Genomic DNA, 10,000 nt, shown 5'->3' with positions numbered 1-10,000 from the left:
TAACGTTTTCGAGATTTTAAAAATCATTAATAGTAATAATAATATTAATAATAATGATAATAATGCTATTATTATTATTATTATTATTATTATTATTATTATTATTATTATTATTATTATTATTATTTTGCTCCACTGTCTTCTGGAATTGCCACGTCTATTATATGACAGTTTTTCTTGCTTTTGTCAACAAGCACAAAATCTGGCCTCCTAGCCTCGATCTTATGGTCCTTCCGTATGTTGAAGTCCCAAAGGAGTTTATAGTTCTCATTTTCCAGTACGCTCTCAGGGACGTGATTGTACCATTTATCATTCCGGTGGAACCCGCCTTTTCCCGCCAGATCCCAGTGAATTTCCCTGGCCATATTATCATGTCTTTTCTTGTATTCTTTCCGTGCCAATTTTGAACAAACACTGCCGATGTGACTTACAGTTTCATTTTTGTTTCTGCACATTCTACATTTAGCATCTATCTGGGGTTTTTCAATGGTTGCTTTAATATAATTTGTCCGTATTGCTTGATCTTGTGCAGCAATTATTAGTGCTTCTGTCTCTCTCTTAAGACTTCCTTGCTTCAGCCAGCTCCATGTTTCCTCATTACTCTGGTCTTCAGTCTCTCTTACAAATTGTCCATGTAGAGGCTTTTATTTCCATTCTTGGGTGTTTTCAGCCCTTCTTCTTACTTTAAAACTGGTTGCTGTTTCCTGACGTCCAGTAACCTCTGCCCTAACTGCTTTCAACAGTTCTTCTTCACTCGATTGCACATACGTTTCCAATAATAACCTTGCTTGGTTTATACAGTCCCCTACTGATATGCGTCCTCTACCACCGTGCTTCCTTGGGACGTAAATTCTTGCAACACAATCTCTTAGGTGCAGGCCTCCGTTCATTGTTAGCAATTTTCTTGTTCTGCGGACTAGCTCCTTAACTCTTGTTTCGTCCATTCAATTATCCCACCAGCATATCTACTGCCCACGTATTTATTGCCTGGATCAAATTTCCCCCATTTAATTTTGTCTGTGCAACTTTCCTGACGCGCCGTAGATATTCTTTCTTAATCTTTTCTTTCATTTGCCTGTGTAACATTACATCAGCTTCCAGTACTCCTAAGTAGTTGTACCCTTCACCTTCTTATAACGATCTTACGTTTGTGTCATCAGGTAGTGTGATATCCTCTGACTGTGTCATCTTGCCTCTCTTTCTTATCAGTACTGCACATTTCTCAATTCCAAATTTCATCCCAATGTCGCTGCTGAATAATAGGGAGCTTTAGCAACGACAACGGCGACAGCAACGAGAACGTCACAAATTTGCATATTTAGTGTGCAAAAGCAATAGCATTGCACGCTCTGCACGTGCATCTTTTCATTTTTGTCTATTTCTTTGCCGTCGTCAGCAAAACAGCAACGTGAAATAACAAAAATTTGAGATTTTAGGGAGAAAGTCAGCGCTCGAGGATAAATTTTCATTTCCTCTCTTACACTGAACGTCGTTCATTCTAGTTTCGTTCTTGAGGGTTTGCCACACCTTTGGCACATTAAAATGCTTGGAATAGTCGCAAAGCGATGACAATAACGCGAATTCACATTTAACGACGACGTTCTCGTTGCCGTTGCCGTCGTCGTTGCTAAAGCTCCCTATTAGCGAATCTAGTTGGTTCGGAATTTTCGCATATAACTTGAAATCATTCATAAACAGGAGATGGTTGATTTTTATATTATTTCCGTCAGAGTATCCTGCTTCACACTTTCTGAGGATGAGGACGAGGGGGATCATTGTTATCACGAACAGTAGAGGACACAAGGAATTCACTTGAAAGATTGCCACTTTTTATGTCCACACCTCCAAGGCTCTGTCCATTTGATATAAGTTCTGTCTTTCAACCATTTATAAAGTTGGCCAACAGGTTCTTAATGTTTTGGGCCATGCCCACAAGGCTAAGGCATTCTAAAATCCATGGGTGGGGTATCATATCATAGGCCTTCTTATAATCGATCCATCCTAAGGCAAGATTCGTCTTCCTCGCTTTGCTCTCTTTTAAGATCATTTTATCAATGAACAGTTGAGCCCCTTTCCTGCAGCCAAGCCAACAACAAGAGCTTTGTGACCGACAAGACCTTTGATGTCGAGCGGCAACTGACGTTCACAAAAACAAAAGTTATGATTTCGCTAGTAGCTAAAGTTGCTTCTATAGAAAGAACATACAATATCATAAAACAATACACCAAACACCACGTTTGCTTGATAAAATGAGTTTTTTTGGTCACTTGGGATTAGTCTTTATTTGGAGTTGTTTTGCTTTCTGTCTTTTGTTTCTTTTGTTTTACGTAATTTCTGCTCTGTTACTTGCAGAAGCTGCCGATAAAATGTCACTTTTATTTAAGCCGCTGTTACACGTTGAAGCTTTTAGCTGAAACTTATGTGAAACAGCGCTTCAGCAGCCGTTGCACCGTATAACAGGGAAGGATGAAAGTGGTCTCAAAATGTTGTTACCAGATTCCAGCAAAACAAGTTGAAACTCTTGTTTGGATCACCACTGGGATCGTTGCGACTGTTGCAGAAGTAGAAAGCAGTTCTACTTTTCCTCTCAAACTCATTAGTAATTCATAATTTAACGAGCCAATTGCATCGCTCCATTCTGATCACGCGTGCGAGTTTGAAACCCAATGAAACACTACTTGTTGATTCACTAGATGAATTTCAAACACATGTGGTTTGAAATCAATAATTTCAAACACATGAGTTTTGAAATCAATTAATTATTAATTTCAAAAACAAGTACAAAATGGCTCTTATCTAATCTTCGAAAATACGAACTGCTCATTTGCTTTTATAATGCATAGAACTCGGAACAGCACTGGCCCCACAATTCCTCCTCCCAGCATTTTTGGGATCTAAATCTGCTCTCTCCATCCCGACACGGCAACGAGTGCTTGCTCACAGCTCTCACATGCTTCTGGGGAACGATGAGGTGTATAAAAAAAATTTGACTTTAAAAAAAGGGATTAAAATTATAATTTCCTTTGTTGGAGAAGTAAGTGCGTCGAGATTCATTGGATTTCCAAACACACGAAAGCGTTTAAATCACTCGGCCTGCGGCCTCGTTACACGATGCAACGCCTTCTGAAACTTGTTTTACAGCGCCGTTCCACACAAGTGTTAGCTAAAAGTTTCAACGTGTAACAGCAGCTTTACCGGGGCTAAAACACATTCCACGATTAGTGTTATAACTTAAATCAATTTCCATGAAGTTGTTGAAATATAAATAAGTCAAAACTGTCTACTCGCTGTACAAGCTTGTGACTTAAGGAATCACTTTGCTTAAGATTCGAAAGAAAAACAAAAATCAAAGAACAAAATAAAATACCTGAACATGTTCTACAGTTTGCAATTTATTTGAGGTCGATGCGTGACCTTCACACGATTAAAAATTCCAAAGACGTGAGTATATTTTCCGTTGCGTCCGATCGATTTAACCACAACTTTTTGCCTTTCACGTCGAATTCTGTATTTGCAGTACATAAAATATTTTGCCGTGAAAGGTTTTGTGGATGCTCATCAGGCCACAAAATCAAATGCGTGTTGATTCCCTTCCTCTCCTCCATTGCCATCCCTCCCCTAACACACATTTGGCGAATCTCCCAGATTCTGGGAGAAACGTAACCAGCCTGAAAGAGGGTCTTTCTCTTCAACGATAAAGGAGGGAGAGAAGAGAGACCCTAGGAACGAGGTTGCTTACTGGCAGACCAGGCAAACCACCTCGACGGGGTTACCTCACCTAACAAGTAAACGTGAGGCTAAAAAAACAAGAATTTGTATGGATAGGGGGTTAGCCCACCTAGGCCGCGGGTTACCCCACCTGTATGTAAACAGGCCCTAAAAAGGTATCGATAACAACTTCCCTCTTATGTGGAAGCCCTCAAACCCCACAGTTTCACTGGCTGACAAAAACTGTCGTTATGCAAGACAACTAGTTTAAATTCTTATTTCTGTTCTTCGCAAGGATCTACTGCAAATTGGCAACCAAGGAACTCACACCTTTTCACACCGCATGAATCCGTTCGGTCATACAGTGCACAATTGCTGCATTATATTGCTGCATGTCATTCATCTTCTTTAGGGGAGCACTTTTTGATCGAAGACAGGCTCAAACGGTCAAAATGTTTCAGGACATCAGTAATACTCTTGATCAGAAATTATACAGATCTTTACCACATCTAAACAAATGTAGTTTTAATCTAAGAAACAGAGAAGATATCACGTTTCTATTTGCAATTCAAACAGACCAGAGAATAGCTTTTTGTAAAGTACTTCAATATAGACGTTTCCACTTCAGTGATGTTCTTCCTTGATCACTTTTTGGTATAGCATTACAGTGCGACGCGCCTTACCGTGGCCACCCAACAAACATTTTTACAAGTAAGAAGTTAGCCAATCAAGGTACACGAATTTGATTGACGGACACGCCTCCTTGCAAAGTTCGCAACCCCCAAGGCCAAACGATTTAGTCGAACTCTTGTAAACAACATGATTGAAGTTTACACATCGCTAAAAAGCCTTCCCGGAGGTTTGGGCCGGAAAAAATGTAGCAGAGTATTCGAAAGCCGTGAATTTCTTACGCTGAGTTCGTTAAAATACCTTCGCCCGGGCGATATCGATGCTTTCCTCGCGTCCCCGGAAAAATTGTTGTTGACAGAGAAACGCATCTTGGAAAGAGAAATCAAGGGGATTTGCCGACCCGGAAAGCAGGAGAACACCGCTAAGACCACTGGAACTTTCTCAGTGGTTCAATAGTTATAGCGATACTTGGGAGAACTATTATGCTTCTTCTTCTTCTTACCAAACGGCGCCATCAAATCAGTCATTGCCGCTGAACATTTTACCGACAACAACAGCTAGCTGCAACACTGCAGAGCGTTCAATTGCTGGCGGTCAGGAGATTAAACCACTGGACAGAAAGGGGGATGAAATGAATGAAAATTTACTCGTTCTTCAGGTGCAGATTACTAGTGCTTCTGGCCAATTGCAGAAACTAAAAGCAGAGCAACAAGAATTCACTTCATTAGCGGCGATTCGGGGACGGATTTGTAATAGGTGTCATCGAAGTGGTCAGACAAAAACCACCTGTAAATCAAGCCCTTGTGAAAGTATCAACAACTGCAAGATCCGTGAAAAACACTTCGAGATAAAAACAAAATATCGTCATTGCAAGCGGAACTTGACGAGTAAAATCGTGTGGCGTTAGACAGAGTAAAATCGTCTGGCGTTAGACAGAGTAAAATCTATAAGTGGCACTCTTGGGAACAAAGGAGACTAATGTGATTGGCTGAAAACCAAACGCGAGGAGAAAAGATGTCGCTAGTTGTAGTTTTCATTGCATTCACTTTCAATGCTATCTATGCGCTTGTGGCACAAATACTGAAAGAAGATGGACAAAAGATAGAAAGACCTCGGCAATTCCTTCTACATGGGAAAGTCCTTTATTTCGGATGAAACGAAACATGCTTAGATCGGCAGTTTTAGAATGCTGCGGTGTGCTCAGGCTTGTCAAAGAATTGCGCGAAGTTGGAAAAATTTTGTCTTATTTGCAACGGGTATGGTCATGATTGAATGTGCAAATCACAATAATGGATGTTGTCGAGTATTAAAGTAACTGGAACGGGCATTAAGATTTTCTGTTGTGGTTTTTTCACGAGGATACCCGCGCTTGAAGTGAATGCAAAACAAATTTGCCAGTTTGACGGGATTTGCTTGTTGCGCGTCACTGGTAAATGAGCTGGTAATCCGTTCAAAGGATCTCACAGGTTAAAATTTATCCATGAGTGGAGTCAAGGTAGGTAACAGAAAAGCATGATAGAAGAATTTCGTTTGTTCTCTCTTTCAAGCGAAGACATTCTATCCGGACGAAAGAGTCACTTTGCAAAATGTCAATCGGTTTATAGCTTTTTCTGTTTAAACTGAACTCTTTCGTTAACAGTACAGGACTTTTGTTTCTGACGTTGGTCCACGAAACGCCGTCAACGGGTGAAAGTTTGTGAGACAAAGATAAGGTTTGACAAGAGATATTTCTGGTAAAAGTGTAGACTTGCCACAAGTCGACCTCACGATAACCCCAGAAGAAAATGTTTTGGCGAGCGAATCGTGATTCTTCTTACGCGAAGTAAATGAGCGAGCGACGAAGTCGCGAGAGGTCGACTTGTCTCGCTTGCAAAGTTTTCATTTGCGTCTCGCGCCAAAAAGGGGATGACGTCATTTGCAAGCCCTGAACTTGATGGCGCAATCCGACGAAAACACTCGAACATGTTTGTTTCTACGAAATCGAAAGAGGAAATTTGTTAACTTTGTGCTAAAGGTATCAGAAACAAAGATGAAATAAAACGAAAGCTTTTTTTCTCGAGTCGCCGCTTGGAAAGAAGATCTCCAGTGGTATTTTCTGGACCAACACTTGCGCCGTGATTTGCGCTGACAGAAACGAAAGACTAATATATTCGAAAGATTAGCAAGTAAGGGAAAGCTTCGAAGAAAGTCAATTGATTTCACTCATGAAAGATCAGGTACGCTTCAGGTGTAGGAGACGTACTAGAGCGGGATTAAAAGATACATCTTAGTGAAACTTAAGCTTACCATTTAGCGATGCAATGACTCTCGTCGATGAATACACATGCATTTTAAAATTTTTTGTTCCATTCGACGAAAAATGTGTTGATGGTCGTTGAGAATCGCCTCGGGACTTCCAGACACCCGTTTATACTTAAGATTTTAAATGTGTTGTCTCCTAAATAGCGACCGGCTAGAGACCAAATCTTTCGTGAGTGAAATCAGTGGAAGAATTACGAAGACGATAGCATTGCCACCCGCTCCAAGTAAACGACCAAAAGCGTACGGGACTAGTTCAAAGGTCAGACTTTTTCCAGCTCCGGTTGGAGAAGACACAAACAGATCTATGCAAGACAGATATTCTTCAATTATTTTCCTCTGATGGTCGCGTAATTTGGAATATCCGGTGGCCTTAGTAGCATGTTTGAAAATCACGCTTTACTGCGTGTGGCAAATTTTGATTGACAACTCTATCCCCTGGGGTCCACGAGGACTACTCTGATTGGCCTAGCTCAGCGACCCGTTTTTGGGTCGCTAAATTGGCGCCAATCAAGTATGAAAAGTCCTTCGTGCGTATCTAGACAAAGGACTTTTCGAAAGTCTAGTAAAAGTGGCACAGCGGATACTGAACCCGAAGTTTTCGACTCCTTCTTGTACCAAAGTGCTTTTCCTTGTCAAAGAGACAGTGCTTGTTTTTTCCACCATCAACTCTTATTTTCTCTGGACTAAGGCATGGAAAGTCTCTGTATTGTTAATGTATGATTTTCACACCTTCTGAGCATTTTTTCGTCTTCTCTCCTCTTGAAACGCGCAACTGAAATCTTTTTTCCCCAAATCAGACAATGGTATCACTGTTCACGTTACTTTCGGTCAAATCTCTGCAAATATGTCTTGGTCCGGCGATCGCCATTAGTGTGGAAAGCACATATTTGTGACGAATCGAACTGCTTTGAAAGTTTTCCTTCAAAAGTGGCAGGGCGCACGAAAATGCTCTATGAAAGTAAACTAATTTCCAACGAAACTTGGCACTTTGAGATGCGATGATTCAACTCTGGGCCAAATTATCAAGATGCAATGACATTATTGAATGCAATATAATGCAAATAAGACTTTTGCTTTTATTGCAATAAATATCAGCTATTCCCAGCTATTAAAAATTGTACTGAATTACATAAAAAAAGTTCTGTTAGTGTAATAATATCTACAAATAAAAGTGCCTGCTTACCACAACTCTGCTCTGCACTTTTCGATTTGATAAATTTCTTAATTAAATTTGAGGGAAACCGTAATAATTGTGACTTAAAGAGATTTACAAACTGTACATTATACATGATAAGTTATTATACATTAAATTTGTAAATAATGTAATCTTAAAAATTTCATTCCCTTTTGTGGGTGCCTCACATGGGCCTGTGTGTCCCCATTTGCACCTTTCCCCCTTGGGAATCCCATTCATATTTTATCCATATATTTATCCAGCTACTACCATTTTTTTCTTTAGTGTGTATTGCCAAAGTAAGTTAGAAAGAAAGAAGTTATTAATAAACATACAAATGTAACAATTCTTTAAACTTTGTACAGTGAATTCTTTTACCTTTGTCTGCACATTCAAGTTTTATGGGACATGTGACTGTGTGCAAGGAATGGCAGCAAAAATAAACAAAAAACAGGTCAATTAAATTTTTTGACACACAAAACAGCCATAATATTCAGGTATACCTTCTCTTCAATTTCTTCTGCACGTTTTTTGCAGTTACTATAAGTTGCTATACACCAAGAATGACGTAAAAAATAAATTTAATGAACACACAATGGTGTGTGATGTTCCGTCATCCTAACTCAATGTATATTATTGCTTAACAATGTTGGCATGAACATTAAATTTTATTGGGACACATTAGTTATTAAATACTAGCTCAGTTTCTGATACGGTACTACTGGTATTATTGATGTACTATATTATCCCTTTCAACCCTAAATCGGCCAAACTTAGTATTTTACTCATTAATAGGGAACCCCCAGGAGTCAATGGGTTAATTAACAGACTAACAACATTTAAGATCAATGCATGTACATTTCGTACATTTTCATCCTGATTGAGATAACTTTACATTATTCTCTGCAGTGAGATAGTAACTTACCACAAAGTGAGCAATGAATATATTAAAATGAACATGAAATGCTCACATCAAAATTAATAAGTACCGGGGTAGTTAATATTGTGTCAGAGTTCTATCACAAAGTCTGCTTTGCCTTGAATTGCCCTTTTAAATTTAAACATTGCACAGAAGACAAGCCCTGGTTTATGTATTTCCAGATATCCCACATTAAATGCACTATTTTAATGGTGCATAATGTGGGTGTAATTTACATCTACAAATGGTCAAGTGAAATTTTTACCTCCCCAAATAGAACTCCTTCACAAAATTTCATTCCAGTACAACCTACAAGTCTGATGGCAGTGACCACATCATTCCTCACTATTGTATAGATTTCCTAAGAACATCAACATCACTTTTGAATAATTCGCTGGTAGCATAAATGATGAAACAATGAATAATTACTATGGCTAGACTTGATGGAGTTACCATAGATCAAGGACAGAATTATCCAATAAAGTAATAAACTGGAACTTCATTGTTGACTCATTTTAGCATATATTATCAAGCATGCCTTCATGATCACTTGATGTAACTAAGAATGATGTTTTGGTTCCGTTAAATGAGAGTTATTGAAATTTTTAAGGTAATTTATCGTGAGAGTGTTTGCACATGAGATAAATGCAGTGAACCAGATTGGCCTCAGACACAGATACACCACATAGAGGTGGCGCGGCTGGTATTAAATCTGTTGAGATAAAATGTTCTTTAAAAGGACTGAGGACATCTCATAACTCTAAACGATCACTGAAAGAAACTGATGAATGAAGTGACATACTTCCTTCCAGCGCTGCATTCAAGTTGGATAAATCGAAGCCTGCGAGCTCGAGGGATGTATTTCGCAACCACGTTAAATAGTACTCCCTTCGCAACAGACACAGCAGCATTTGTTCCGATACAATCACTTACATGGAGAAATAAAGCTAAAAAGTATAAAAGCTGACTCGAAGCAACTTCAGAGGCGTTGCTTCCCCGAGCAAATTAAAAGGACTGCTTACAAAAAGTGTAAGGAAAGAAAAATTCCCGCCGACTAAAATGCCCCTTGCAGAATCTTTCCATGTCACTTAAAGTTTAAATGACCACCTTCAACTGGCTCAAGCTATATAGAACGATCGAAGAAGCACAGGTTGGAATCACCGCTTCGAAAGCCATTTTTGTTTACATCAGAGCGCGCGGTTGGAAAACTGGATACTACAATTTTCAACAGCCAATCAGACAAAAGTCTCCTTTGTTACTCTTGGGAG

At 39.4% G+C, this 10,000-nt stretch overlaps 2 protein-coding genes across 5 annotated transcripts in view; one reads left to right on the top strand and one right to left on the bottom strand.

Moving 5' to 3' along the window:
* The window catches only part of LOC138060520 (histamine H2 receptor-like), a 29,838-nt gene extending 27,729 nt beyond the window's left edge, over positions 1–2,109 (top strand). Inside the window, exon 3 of the transcript XR_011134367.1 lies at positions 1,731–2,109. The gene's annotated coding sequence lies outside the window, so the exon portion shown is untranslated. The remainder of the gene's footprint in view (positions 1–1,730) is intronic.
* LOC138060518 (uncharacterized) overlaps positions 1–10,000 on the bottom strand; it is a 48,018-nt gene that overhangs the window by 4,360 nt on the left and 33,658 nt on the right. The gene's annotated exons all lie outside the window — the stretch shown is intronic.

Source organism: Montipora capricornis, chromosome 8 (genome assembly GCF_036669925.1).
Source record: "Montipora capricornis isolate CH-2021 chromosome 8, ASM3666992v2, whole genome shotgun sequence".
Taxonomy (NCBI): domain Eukaryota; kingdom Metazoa; phylum Cnidaria; class Anthozoa; order Scleractinia; family Acroporidae; genus Montipora; species Montipora capricornis.
This window is presented reverse-complemented; position numbering and strand designations above follow the sequence as displayed.